At 44.9% G+C, this 14,480-nt stretch overlaps 1 pseudogene; it reads left to right on the top strand.

Moving 5' to 3' along the window:
* LOC127196118 (60S ribosomal protein L23a-like) overlaps positions 1 to 6,177 on the top strand; it is a 39,369-nt pseudogene extending 33,192 nt beyond the window's left edge.
* The last annotated feature ends 8,303 nt before the right edge of the window (positions 6,178 to 14,480 follow it).

Genomic DNA, 14,480 nt, shown 5'->3' with positions numbered 1-14,480 from the left:
CAGTGTGGGCGGCACCAATCCCTAGGCAGGGAATCCTAGGCCATGTGGGTGAGGAAAGCAAGCCGAGCCCTGGCATTCCTTGCTCTCTTTTGAGTGTGGATACAGCATACGCAGCTGTTTCACACTCCTGGTACCCTGACTTCTCAGCCAGGATGGACTGTATGTAGCACTGTGAGCTAAAACTTTACCACAGCAACAGGAAAATAAACTAAGGCAAAGGCAAAACCAGATGAAGCCCCTAGTGGTATAAGGTTTGCTTGTTTTGCTGTGTCGTTCTAAGGTTTTCTGTCACGTCCGTTTTACTGTTGCAATTACCTTATTTGGACATGGTATCAAACTGCCTTCTAAGTTTGGATATCTCTACCCATAGGTCAATGCGGAACACCCAGTATAGTAGTCACTGGCTGAAGACCTTCTATTGGCTTAGACCCACACCCATGCAGTCTTCTCTGGGGACTACACCACAACACTGATCGCATTTGTCTTAGAAAGATTACTTTAATAAGTGGAAATAGATTGAAGAGAACAAGCTTTAAAGATAGAAACCATAGCTGGGTGGTGGTGGTGGTGGCGTCGGCAACGCACACCTTTAATCCCAGCACTTAGGAGGCAGAGGCAGGTGGAGCTCTACAAGTTTGAGGCCAGCCTGGTCTACAGAGTGAGTTCCAGGACAGCCAGGGCTACACAGGGAAACCCTGGCTCAACACACACGCACGCACCCATGCACGCACGCACACACACGCTCCAAAATAAAAAGCAATTAGGAGATAGGAGTTCTCTAAATCTAACGTTGGAGGAGGGTCTCGCGCACCGTGTTTCCAGATGCTGATCTCAGTGCCCTGAGACCTGGTTACTGCCCTGCCGCAGGCGTTGTTAGGACATAACGCTGGAGGAGGGTCTTGTGCACCGTGTTTCCAGATGCTGATCTCAGTGCCCTGAGACCTGGTTACTGCCCTGCCGCGGGAGTTGTTAGGACATTTGAACCATCTCTTGTGCCCCTGTGATGTAAGGAATGGTCCTCAGTTATCCCTGCTTGGAATAATAAATGCCTACGTACCTGGGCAGGGCAGAAGTGAGGACAGAGCATCATGAAAGGAGAAAGGAGGAGAGCCACCGTGGGACAGGTAAAGAACCATGTTGCCCGGGAGTGGAGGGGCCAGGAAGCAATATTGATATTGAACCAAGGTATCAGTATCAAATCACTATGTGTGTTCTGTAGCTGTTTGGCCCCTTGTAGGGTCCAGCTTGACTCAAGGCCAGCCAGCCTACGCTGAGGGTCCAGCTGTATCTAAAAATATTCCACTATTCCTACCCCTGCAATGTACTTACCCCTCCTAGCTAGCCTGCTAAATTCTGCTTTTACAAAACAATATAAAAAGCACTTGCGCCTGCTTTCAGGGGTCGGCAGCTTGAGAGAGCTTGTCAGACCTCGATGCTCATCGACTCAATAAAATTCCTGTGTGTATTGCATCGACATCAGACTCGGTTTCTCTCTGGGGACTCGGGGTATAGACTAGAGATCTCTCTGGAGGTCTCAGTCTTACAGGAGCAGTGACTTCCCTCCAGGGATGCCGTGGAGAGGAGCGGCCCAGGTGGAGAGCAGGCACAAGTGTTTATGGGGATGTTGGATGCGAGGGAGCCCAGACAGGAATGATTAGGGCAAATGGAACAGGATGTCGGGCTGAGTGGCAAAAAGGTAGTTAAGGGGTTAATATCTGCCTAGCCCCAGGCAAAATAAGGCTTATCTAAGATGTATAGGGTTGTCTGTATCTTTTACTGTTTGATAGTGGAGTTAAATAAAACTGCCATAATAATTATAGGCTTTATAATAAACACAACTAGCCACTTATATTTACTGCAACAACCTAAACCTGTGATGAGGTAATGAAAACACAAAGAGAAACATGGAACGGACCGAAGGGAACTGAAGAATGTGCTGGACAGTAACTGAGCTGGGTATGGGATGTCCCAAACGGGAGACAGTCCAGGGTGGCTCACTGGTTTCTGACCTGGGAAGCTCAGAGGTTAGTGGCATTGTTAACCAAGAGAATTTGAAATAGGAGCAAGTTTGGATAGGATAGATTATAAATTCTACTAACATATTAAATTGTCATCACCTATGAAGTGAAAATGGAGACCAGCTCACACTGCAACTCTGAAGTCATGATGTCAGACAGCAACTGCATAAATAACACAAAGGCCAGAACAATTGAAGACACCTCTGGCTAACACACAACACTCACATGCACACATGTACATGCGTGAACACATGAACATGAACACATGCATAAACCACACACTCGTACACATGTTCCCCACACAACAAGTTCCTGTTTGAGTTGCTGACTTGAGCTTCATAGAGTAAAATCACTAAATGGGACCAGGACAGCATTTCCAACAATTTCTGAAGTTAGCCTACATATACTTTACAATTTTATACCACATATTCACATAAAATGGCATTCTCGATATTAACTATTAAAAAATCAGATGATTTATCAACCCTGGAAAAATGTTGAAGATGTTATTATAAGCATAGTAACAAATATTCACCCAAGATTTAATTCTTTGTGTTTAAAAAAAACACATTATTATGCAAGTTTTCTTTAATTTTTATTGTATAGTAATAGTATATGTACACCAAAGAATTGTTTTAAAATAAATTTCTTTATGGCATATTATCAGTAAAGTGTTTGATTTCTGTGTGTATTAGTTGGGGTTTCTATTGCTGCAATGAAACACCATGACCAAAAAGCAAGCTGGGAAGGAAAGGATTTATTTCACTTACCCTTCCATATCACTGTTCATCATTGAAAGAAGTCAGAACAGGAACTCAAACAGGGCAGGAACCTGGAGCATTATACATGGTGACCTGTGTGTCCATGACTCCATCACATACACCCCTGCCACATCCTTCCTACATCAACCTTCAACTTTAACCAAATGTCTCCAGTCCAGCATCAGCACCGCCTTCCTGCATTTCTGTTATGCATAAAGCACTGTGTGAGGAACTGAGGGTCCCAAAAAGGAGGAGCAGAAATTGCCTGAGCTCAGCTGTGCTACTGAACACAACAGAACAGAACAGCCTTGGGGCACATGTGCACAGTAATGCCTGACGTCTTATTACCTAACGTTGTTTCTCCTCTCTTTTCTCTTTGTATTCTTTTAGTTACTAAATTTCATGAGTGCTGAGAGAGTAAGCATGTTTTCCTTTACTGAAATGGCCATAGAACACTGTGTCCTCAGACGTAAAAATCTTCCTGCTCACCAGTGCATATGAAGTTTTAGCATGATGTAATAACAAATTATATTTCTTAGTCTTAAATGGAAAACTTGGCAGACTCTAAAGACCCTAATCCTTCCCTTAACTACACAGCTCCGCCCCTACCCACAAGAACCTGATCCTGATCCTAGGATCGCAACTAGTATGGTGAGGTTAAGCAGAATGTATGTAAAAGCATCTTTGCGCAGGCTAGAGGAAGACTCTCTACACATCCACTGTATTCCACCATTTTGTCTGATGAGCTTTCCAAGGATCCCCTTCCCAAATGAAAGGGTAGATAGAGCTGGCCCATTTTCTTAGTCATGTTAGAGAAAGAGGGCAATAGAAGGAAACAGAGTGGAACAGAGCCATCCAATGTACATCAACACCTCGAAACCTTCGTGTGAAATGGTCACTTCTAATCTCTTTATAGCCCTCTGAAACCTTCCCCGTCAGGCTGTGCTTAGCCTTGTGGTCTACTTTATGTCCCTGGGAACTACACTGGAGGCCTAGTTCCTTTTTTTCTGGAAGAAGAGAAGTATACATATGAGTTTCCTGAGCTGCATAGTCTAATATTTCCTACCCATGAGATTTGAACAAGTCGGGCTGCCTCATTTGGCCTCAAGTTGCCTTATTTGTAAAATAAAGGGAATTATTAGTCAGCTCTCCATTGCTACAAAAATAAAATAACAGAAAATCAATGTAAGCGAGGAAGGATTTTGTACCAAGCTTTCAGAGACTTCAGTACACAGCCCTTAGTCCCACCACTTTGGGCCTGAGATGAGAGGCCAAGCATCATGGTGGAAATCAAATGGTTAACCGAAGATGCTCATATCATGGCAGAGGGGAGGGGAAGAAAGGAAGAAGTGATGAGCCTATCAAAAGTTTTATCCACTGAGAAAGCCAAGGGCCCAACCCCTAGGCACCACCATATTAAAGACTATGCCTTCTTCAACACATAAGCCTACTGTAACAGTTGGACTAGATGGTCCATTTTCCTCTCCATTATAAAACCAAATGTTTTTAAGATATTCCGAGTTAAGCTTTGCATTTTCAGTGACATTAGAAACTGATACATTGTTTTTTAATCACTAATGTCATTATGTTTCAGGAACTCATTCCTAGCCATAGCTAGGACCAATGATGTGTGGTATGACCATACTTGTGCAAAGTGGGATGGACAGATTCTACGGTTCATTTAAACCCTGTTCACAATCACTTATTCCTTCTTTCTAAGAGGCCCATCTGTCCTCCCTTGCCATGCAGGGCACTCTTCCCATTGCACTGGCATTAAACTTGGTGATGTGGCTTGTTTAGCCAACAGTACATGTAAAAAAAAAAATGACCTGGTTCACATCAGTGTGAAAACACGGGACTCTTTCTGCCATGACCTTGTGCTACAAAAAGGACACGTCTCACATCTCACTAGTGGCTGTTTCCTCAGCCAGAGTCGCAGGGTCAAATGACACAGGTGATGGCTGACTGTGGCACGCCATCTGAACCAGAACCAGAACAATGAAGCCACAGTTACAAACATGTAAAGCAAGGAATGAATCGTGTTAGTGTGGCTTATTGCTGCGCAACGCCATGCAGCGTCACCACTACAGCTCGCATAACAAAGCATGTCCACTGCCTGGTGACTTAGCAGACGGCCATGCGCTCACTCGTTCTCGGCTTCTCGGCTCACTTCCCTGCTGTTCTTCACAAAATATTCCATTAAAAAGGTGTTTGGTTGCCCTCTCCACCTTCTTCGCCTTTATCAGTTTTGTAACTCCTGTCGGGATTTTGAGCTGTGCTCATCACACCGAGAGGTAAGTTTTCCTTTGTCAAACCTAATGAGCAATCATCATCTTACTCCACAGAGTGCAGCGTTAGTGCAGTTGGCGAGCTCTTCTTTAACCTGTTTTATCCGGCACAGTCTCCCTCCTGAGTTCAGACGGACCCTGAAACTTGCAACTCTTTGTCCACACATTAACAAGTGCTGGGAGTACAGGTGTGCGCCACCATGCCTGGCTTCAGATTTTCTTTACAGGGCTTCAGAAACTTCAGCCTCTTTTTCTCCCCATATTCCCTTCCCTGTCATACTATTTTCCTCCTGTCTTTCTTTCTACCCTCTTCCTAATGGCAAAGAATTTACATCAGGCAGAGTTAGGGGTGGGGAAGGGACACGTGAATCATCTTAGCATGCTTGCTGCCACCCAACATGTGACATGTGGAAGAGAAAGGCTCTGTCAGACAAGCTGGCAGAATACTTAACAGTGCCCAAGGGAGCAGGTGGTGCAGCAGACAGGGGCGTGGCGGCTGCACAGCAACTGCCTGGACAAAGGGCCCAAGCACTCATTTCCCATATTGATAAACCAGTTCCGTTTCTTTCCAATCAAAACCCAACAGGCTTTTCTTAAACGAAAATCGAAAACCTGATTTCAAAACGCACATAAAAGTTAAAAGTACTTAGGATGGAATCCTTTTCACCAAGCTCCTGCCCCTCCCAAAGCCGAAGCCAAAGCAAAGGCCTTGAAAGCTAAGAAGGCAGTGCTGAAAGGCGTCCACAGCCACAAGAAGAAGAAGATCCGCACGTCACCCACCTTCCGGCGGCCCAAGACCCCACGGCTCCAGAGGCAGCCCAAATAGCCTCAAAAGGGCCCAGGAGAAACAGGCTTGACCACTATGCCATCATCACACTCCCCCTGACAACCGAGTCAGCCATGAAGAAAACAGAGGACAGCACACTAGTGTTCACTGTGGATGTCAAGGCTAACAAGCACCAGATCAAACAGGCAGTGAAGAAACTCTAAGACAGGGATGTGGCCAAAGTCAACACCCTGAGAAGGCCTGGCGGAGAGAAGAAGGCGTGTGTTCATTTGGCTCCTGATTAGGATGCTCTGGATGTTGCCAACAAGATGGGGATCATCTAAACTGAGTCCAGCTGGCTAATTCTAAATACACACTTTTTTCACCATTAAAAAAAAAGTACTTAGGATGAACAAAGAAGAGGAGGAAGAAAAGGATAGGATAGGGGGGAGAAGGAAGAGAAGGAAGAGGAGGAGGAGGAGGACAAAGAAGACACTTGCCACCAAGTCTGCCAACCTCAGTTCAATTGCTGGAACTCACATAACGGAAAGAGAGAACAAACTCCTGAAAGTTGACCTCTGACCTCCAGATTCCCACTGTGGCACATGTGGACACACATAAATATGGATACACAGTAAATAAATAATATGGTTTTTTTAAAGAATAAAAATTTTAGACTGATTTGATCTGATTTCAAGACGTACAAAACCACAATAATCAAGACTATGGAACTGGCACAAATGAAGTTGTATAATTCAACAAAACAAAACTGAGCGCCCAACAAAGAGACTGTTGTGTCTTGGTAGTTTTGTTTTGTTTTGTTTTGTTTTGTTTTGTTTAAACAAACCTGCTCAATATCAGAAAAGAAGGTTCTCATTGATTAGTACTATTATCAACTGGTTAACACTTGAAAAAAATGAGCGTGCACAAGGGTCCTGGGTTTCATCCCAGGCACCACAAAAGAAAGAAAAGGGGGAGAGAGAGAGACAGAGACAGAGACAGAGAGAGAGAGAGGGAAGAGTGGTCTGTTTTTCTAAACCACACATTGTCAAAACATTCTAAAACAAAATGGAAAACTCAAAGAACCCGTTAACTACTAAATTGAATTTGTCCTTTAAAATTTTCCAAAAAGTTCATCGTCCAAGCATAGATTACCCTAACAAACTCCACGACATACCTAAAGGCTTGATAGACATCAACTTCACAGGAGCTCCTCAAGAAACCTAAACAGGAAGGAACATTCTTCAGCTCATGGTGTGGGACAGTGTTACCCTGGCACCAAGAACGGACAGTCAGTGCAGAAACAGAATGGTGTAGGAGATTCGACCCCATTATGAACCCCAAGATTGGGGGGGGTTGTTTTTTGTTTGTTTGTTTGTTTTTTGGTTTTGTTTGTTTGTTGTTGTTTTTCAAGACAGAGTTTATCTGTGTAGTCTTGGCTGTTCTGGACTCGCTTTGTAGACCAGGCTGGCCTCGAACTCACATGGATCCACCTGCCTCTGCCTCCCAAGTGCTGGGATTAAAGGTGTGCACTACCATACCCAGCCTGAACCCCAAGATTGTGAACTGTAAAGTCCTCTTTCTTGTGTGGTGCAGCTCAGCCCCAGAATACACCTTTAACCCAAGAGCTAAATAAAATCAACCTTAGGTCAAGAGGCAGAGCAAGAAACCAGCTGACAGCAATTAAACAGAAAGGAGGGACACTGGGTGTTTAAGACCGAGTGGAGAACAAGAAGGAACGTCTGGCTTTTTCCTTCTGGGGTATTGGCTGAGTAGGAAGGTCAGCTGGGTGCTTTCTCTGCCTCTCTACTGAGTAGGCCTTCACCCAGTAGCTAGCTCCTGAGTCTTTATTGGTCAAACAAACAACTGGGATTTTTGGTTAATAACAACAATAGAGAACTAGATGCTTACGTGTCTCATAAAGTGAGACACAAAGTCTCAACCAGGAGCTGGTTATACCTGTGAAGGTGATAGCTGCCAAGCCTGATGACCTGATGACCATGGCCACCCACATGGTGGAAGGAGACAAGTCGTCCTCTGACCTCTATAGGCACAGTCGTGCATATACACTACATAAGTAAGTAAATACAACTTATAAAATTTTCAACCAAAAGGAAACTCTTACATGCTGTTGATGGAGTGTAAACTGATGCAGCCACTTTGGAAATAAGTCTGGAGGTGTCCCAAAAACTAGCAATTGACTGGGGAGGTAGTGGTGTACAGCTTTAACCCCAGCACTCAGGAGACAGAGGCAGGTGGATCGCTATGAGTTCGAGCCCAGCCTGGTCTACAGAGTGAGTGAGTGAGTTCCAGGACAGCCAAGGCTACACAGAAAAACTCTGACTCAAAAAAAAAAAAAAAAAAAGAAAGAAAGAAAGAAAAAGAAAAAAAAGAGCAGAAAACAAACAAACAAACAAAAACACTAGAAATAGAAGTGCTATATGACCCAGCTATACCACTGCTGACGTATAGCAGCAAATAGACTTTATGCCCTACTTGTCTTAATTAGAGTTACTATTGCAGTGATGAACCCTCATGACCCAAAGCAGCTCGAGGAGAAGAGGGTCTGTTTCACTCACAGTTCCACATCACAGTCATCACCAGAAGCAGTGAGGGCAGGAACTCACGCAGGGCAGGAACCTGGACACAGGAGCTGATACAGAGTCCATGCAGGAGTGCTGCGTACTGGCTTGCTCGTCATGGCTTGCTCAGCCTGCTTTCCTCTAGAAGCAGGACCACCAGCCCAGAGACAGTGCCACCCTCAGTGGGCGGGCTCCTCACCCTCAGTCACTAATTAAGAAAATGCCCTACAGGCTTGCCTACAGCCTGATCTTATGGAGACTCTTTCTTATTTGAGATTCCCTCCTTTCGGATAACTTGAGCTTGTGTCAAGTTGACATAAAACTATCCAGAATACTAATAGGACACACCATGCTCATCGCTGCTCTAGTCACATGAGCTATGAAACGGAAACAACCTGATGCCAACCAACAGATGAATGGATAACAAAAAGTGTGGTACATATACACAACGGATTACCCCCTCCACTCACGTGAAGTTTAAGAAAAAATTAAATCATTAGATTTGCAGGTTAATTGATAGAGCTGGAGAAAACTACACTGAGTGAGGCCACGCAGGCCCAGAAAGGCAAATACTGACTCTGTTTGTTGTCTCCCATATGTGGGTTCTTGTTCCAAATCTTTTGTGTTTAACTTGAAGCTCAAGGAAGCCAGGAAACTAGACATTGGCCTTTCCAGTGGTGAGCATTGTTAAGCGGGGGGATGGAAGATTTATAGGTAAAACAAAAATAAGAGTGGTGGAACACTGGCAACGGAAAGGGTACCGTGAGGAGAGAGATGGGACAATATCGGGTCATGCCAAAGTAAGGAGGAATAAAAGCCACATGGAAACCTACTATCTCACAATGCAGATTCTAAAAAATAATTGGGGAAATAGACACATGTGCAATGAAAGGAGGAGGGAATACTGGATGGTTAAGGGTTAAGCAGGCAGAGATGGGGGCGGGGGTGCTGGAAAGAGGAAGCAGCAGCCTGGTGAGTTAACCAAAACTAAGGTTGTATGTAGTGACAAGTATGGAATTTTGGCTTCTTTACAAACACAAGAATGTCAAAAACAAGACAAAACACAGAAATATTATAAAAATGTGCTTTCGTTTGCTCCCAAGTGTAGGGATGTGGGGCTGCTTCAGACTGCAGCTGCTGACTATGATTTGCCCCTTGCTCTAGCAGAAGCGAAGTTTCGCCAGCTGTGGATAATGTTTGCAATTGTGTGATGCTTAGAATTCTGAGAACTTTCCCAAGAGTACATAAATGCTAACGCACCGATAGGAGGGGGTTGTTGCCATTTGCAAGTAGTGATAGGCAAAGACAAAAAAGAAAAGGAAAAGAAATTAAATTAAAGGATTTTCCTAATTTCCCCTTCCTCCTCCTACCTGGTTTCTCTCCTACCCAGTGTTTACCCAGGGTGAACCGAAGGGGGGGGGGGTAAAGGATAGGGGAAAAGAGCCCACAAAACAACAAAGATTAGCTACAGATGTATGAAAAAGTGTAGGCGCAGGTTATTGTGTACTTCAAATGCTGATTCCTGTATCCCTCGGTATCTAGTTGTAATACTTGTCTTAAAAATCTCCTGTTTTGAACCGGGCGTGGTGGCGCATGCCTTTAATCCCAGCACTCGGGAGGCAGAGGCAGGCTCATTGCTGTGAGTTCGAGGCCAGCATGGTCTACAAAGTGAGTCCAGGACAGTCAAGGCTACACAGAGAAACCTTGTCTCAAAAAAACAAAAAAAAAAAAAAAAAAAAAAAACCTGTTTTAATGTGAGAAAACTGCTCCCCAATTGTCCCCTCATATGTCAATCACGCAGCATATAGCCAATCGATGTGCAGGAGAGAGAGAACGGGGCTGGGCTTCCTGCCAGCGGGGCGGCGGGGGGGGGGGGGGGGGGGGGGGCGTTAGAAGAGGAAGGCGGGGACTCAGCCACTGCAGAGGTCCAAGAGATATCAGGAAGGAGCCGGAGGCATGGAAAGCTACAAAGTCCAAGTATCCCTGTGAGGCACCCTGGGAGGGAGCCAGATTAGCTTAGAGGGTTAAGAATAGAGTAATAACTGCTCAACATTGTGTTTGATTTAAATATATATATTAGAGTCTCAATTATTTGGGTGATAGCCAGGTTAAGAGAGAAACTGAAAAGTAAACATAATTTTATAAAAAAAAAAAAAAAACTTTAACTAAAAAGCCTTATGGAAATGTACGAGGTAGTAAACTAATTTCAAAGTACAGCTTTAAACAAAATTGAGCTCAAATGGAATTCCTAGAATGTATGGTTATTGAATGAAAATTGCAGTACAAGGCATAGAAAGGCCTTTGTGTGAGTTATTGGTCAGAGTGGTCCTAGAGGTCTGCAAAGACCCACTGTAACTACGTCGTAAGTCCCTGTTGCTAAAGACATACCACATTCTGGCTGCCGGACATAAATAAATCAATCTGAAACGGGCAAAGGAGCTTTCTGTCTGCTAGCTAGCCTCCACAGTGTTAAGAAGTGCTCTGGAGGCTGCTTGGTAAGAAAAGACATCCATACACAGTGCAATGCTGACCTGCCGGGCGAGCTGTTGCCCCTCGTGTAAAGTGTTATAGGATAACCACCTTCGTTCCGACCGCATCAGAGGCTGCACAGGGAGGAACTTCACGCGTGGTACTGTAACCCTGGTCCTGGCTAGTCAGGTCACAGGCCCTCGGAGCAGACCCTACTATTGCTGTGTGGTGTGGTGGTTTGCTTTCAGTTGCATGATAAACACCACGGCCAGAAACAACACGGGGAGGAAGTGTTGGATCACTTGGTTCACAGGTTATGTCCATCAAGGCAGCAATAACCTGGAGACAGGAACTGAAGTGCGGACCACAGTAGAAACGCTAAGGCTTTATCCCCCAGGCTTGCTCAGCACAGATCAGAGCCACCTGGGCAACGACGGCACTGCACACGGTCGGCAGGGCCTTCCCACACTGATCATTTGTCAAGGCAGTGTCCCACAGACATGCCCATAGGCCAGTCTAATAGAGGCAGCTCAGTCTAGGCTCCCTCTTTCCTCATGGGCCAGGTTGGAAACCAAGATTGGCCATCAGAAACAGTAACGCTGTCAAACTGTCTTCTAAATATTTGTGTTTATAGCCATAGTCTACGGCTGCTCTCAACCTTGGTCAGAGGAGCTGGCTTTTGTAGCCATCAGTGTAGAGTGATATGAAAATGGCCAAAGTGCTGAATACTCAGTACTCAGCCCTAAATGGGACATATAAATTAAGCTCCCACCACCAAGACCCCCCCCCCCGGGAACACCAAGGTAGAAGGAAGGCTATAAGGGCTGACGGGTGGGAAGAAGTGTGGTAAGTACTGTCTTCTGAGCATGACGCGGCCTTTGCACTCATGACTACACAGTAGCCCTGGTTCCCTGCACAAGACCAAACCAGCCACATTCCCACACAGGCTGAGTGGCTCTCTAGGCCTGCCCCTTCCTCAGTAGCTTCTCAGAGAGGAACAATCTTTTAAAGGACATTCCTACCCCACACTCTTAAACATTTATATGGACAGCACTAACTGGATTTGGTAGCTTATCAAAAAAATAAAAAAATAAAAAATAAAGACATGAAGCTTAGATGCAGGTATGATGAGGGATTAGGAGTTGGGGGAATGGGGGAAGTAGATATGACTGTATCTCATTGTATATATGTATGAAACTCTCAAAATTAAAGATTTTTATTCAACAAAATATTAGCAAATTAATTTTAACAATATCCTTAAAAAGAGAATATTTTCTGGGACCTCAAAGCAAATCAGAAGCCCACTGAAAGGAATAAATTTTATTTCCATGTAACATTTTTATCGATTCTCTGGGCGTTTCACAACATCTTCCACCCTAATCACAATCAGTTCGCAGTCTTTCCACGTCTGCCCCCACCTAATTACCCCCCAAAAATAAAAGTACAAATAAGAAAAAAAGGAAAAGTCCAGTTCAGGTTATCGCTACACGCCCTGGAGCTTGGTCTAACTCTCAGTGGCCTGCCCTTGAGTAGACCGAGCCCTTCCCTTCCCACACCTCCACCAGAAGCCAATAATGCAGCGAGCGTCCTTCAGCATCCTTATGGCACTTTTTATGAGTTCTCTTCTGTGGCTTCCTGTCTAGGCTGTTACTTTTGGGGTGGCTGGGGAGGAGGAGTAAGGGTTGTCACAATAGCCTTCATGTCCCTCCCTCTGGACTGTGTCTGCAGTTATCACAGCAAGAGTAGCCTCCGTGCTCTTCACAATCCGCGGGAGCACAGGTCATGGGCCTCCGCCTGGTGGTTTTTGGCAACAGCACGGACCATGAACATAGCCCCCTGCTACAGCAGGACCACAGACCCACACAAGGTCAGAGGCTTCTCAGACCACAGACATCAAGATGGCCTCAGGTAGCAGCGCAGGCCGTTCCCACCAATATGGCTCTCGGCAGCAGCAGAGCCAATGGACACTGACATGGCCTCGGACTACAGCACAGACTATGGACATCAACACGGTCCTTGGCCACAGTAGAACCACAGACCTCAACGTAACTATGGCCTCAGGTGGCAATGCAGGCCACTTGTATCATCAGCCTGCGGGCAGCGCAGCCCACAGACTGAACATGGCTCCAGGCTGCAGAACCAACTATGGACATCTCTATGGCGCAGACAAACGCCACAGACATCAACCCACACCCAGAAGGGCGCGGCCCAATAGGGCACCCTCTCCTCCCCCTTCCATCATGTGCCTGCCCTCTGGGGTGGGGGTGCAGGCCCCAAAAGTAGTAATTTTTTTTAGGGTGGCATAAAGGAGTATCAGATTTGAAGACAAGGTAGAGCAAGCCTGCTAATACAGGCCTTTAATTTCAGCTACTTAGGAGGCTGAGGCAGGAGGATTCCAACACGAAGGCCTACCTGGGCAACTCAGTGAACAGTCTCAATTTTCTTTTTTGGATTGGGTGTGGCTCAGTGGTAGAGCACTTGCCTGTCAAGTTCAACCCCCAAGTTTTGTTGTTTAAAAAAAAAGACTGTCTGTTCCTGTGGCTTTGAAGATAGAGGGCCAAGTGGAAACCCAGACAGCAGCTCTTCGGTGCTAAGCCATGCCGCTGCCACAGCAGCAGGTAGCGTTAAACAGCCTGACCACCGCCTCACCAGAGTAAGCTTTAAAAAAGAAGAAGAAGAAAGTGTGCCTGCCTACAGCCTTCAGGTAAAAGCCCACTCCAGTTGCCAGCACAAACAATAAACTAGTCTGACTACTTGAAGCTGACCTAAGAAAATTGAACTAACAATGGAGGATAGTTTAGTTGAAGCCGTCATGGTTGTGGTAATTTGTCATATCACCAACAGAAAATGACCAATAAATGAAATTGGCTTAGCTGTATAATCATCAAATACTGTTCACCAGATTATCTCAAAATGACTACAAACAAACAAACAAAAAACCCCAAAATTTGTATGTGACACATGACTTCATTTCTGTAAAGTTTTTAAGATGTACACAGGGAAAGCAGATCTACACTTTGAGGATGGTCTGGGGTGGCTAGGGAAAGATGGGTTCTGAAAGTCCATGAGAAAATTCACATTATGATGAGTACTATATAACTAAATTAAGTTGTTTATTATCTTTTATGAAATGGTGACTTCATGTATATGCACATAAATAAAAACTGAAAAACCACATATTCAAATACTGCAATTTATTGTAAATGGACAATACAAAAATGTCTTTAACTCATCAGTCAATTTATTAAACTGACAAAATCACATGCACTCATCATATCTAACTTTTTTAAAGTTTACAATCTAGAGGGCAGTGTGCCTTTGTAGCTCTTCTGAACCAGCATGTTCTAGGTGCCTACTGTCTCTTAACAGTATTACAACCACTAGCCTGAGTTAGGAAATAAACTGAAATTTAATCAAGGTGCAGTTCTGCCCCTCCATTTCCCATCTTAGTGATCGCTAGGCTTGCGTTCCACTCCACAGCTCTGGGTTTCACTAAGCAGCAGTGTGCAGCTTTCTGCTAATTTCTTGCACTAGCCATGTCTCTTCAGTGAAGTCCAAGGGTACATTAAAAGTCTGCTCATCCGGTCAAAGTGGTA

Source organism: Acomys russatus, chromosome 12, assembly GCF_903995435.1.
Source record: "Acomys russatus chromosome 12, mAcoRus1.1, whole genome shotgun sequence".
In the NCBI taxonomy this organism is placed as follows: domain Eukaryota; kingdom Metazoa; phylum Chordata; class Mammalia; order Rodentia; family Muridae; genus Acomys; species Acomys russatus.
Note: the sequence above shows the minus strand (reverse complement) of the source record. Positions and strands in the feature narration are given on the sequence as shown.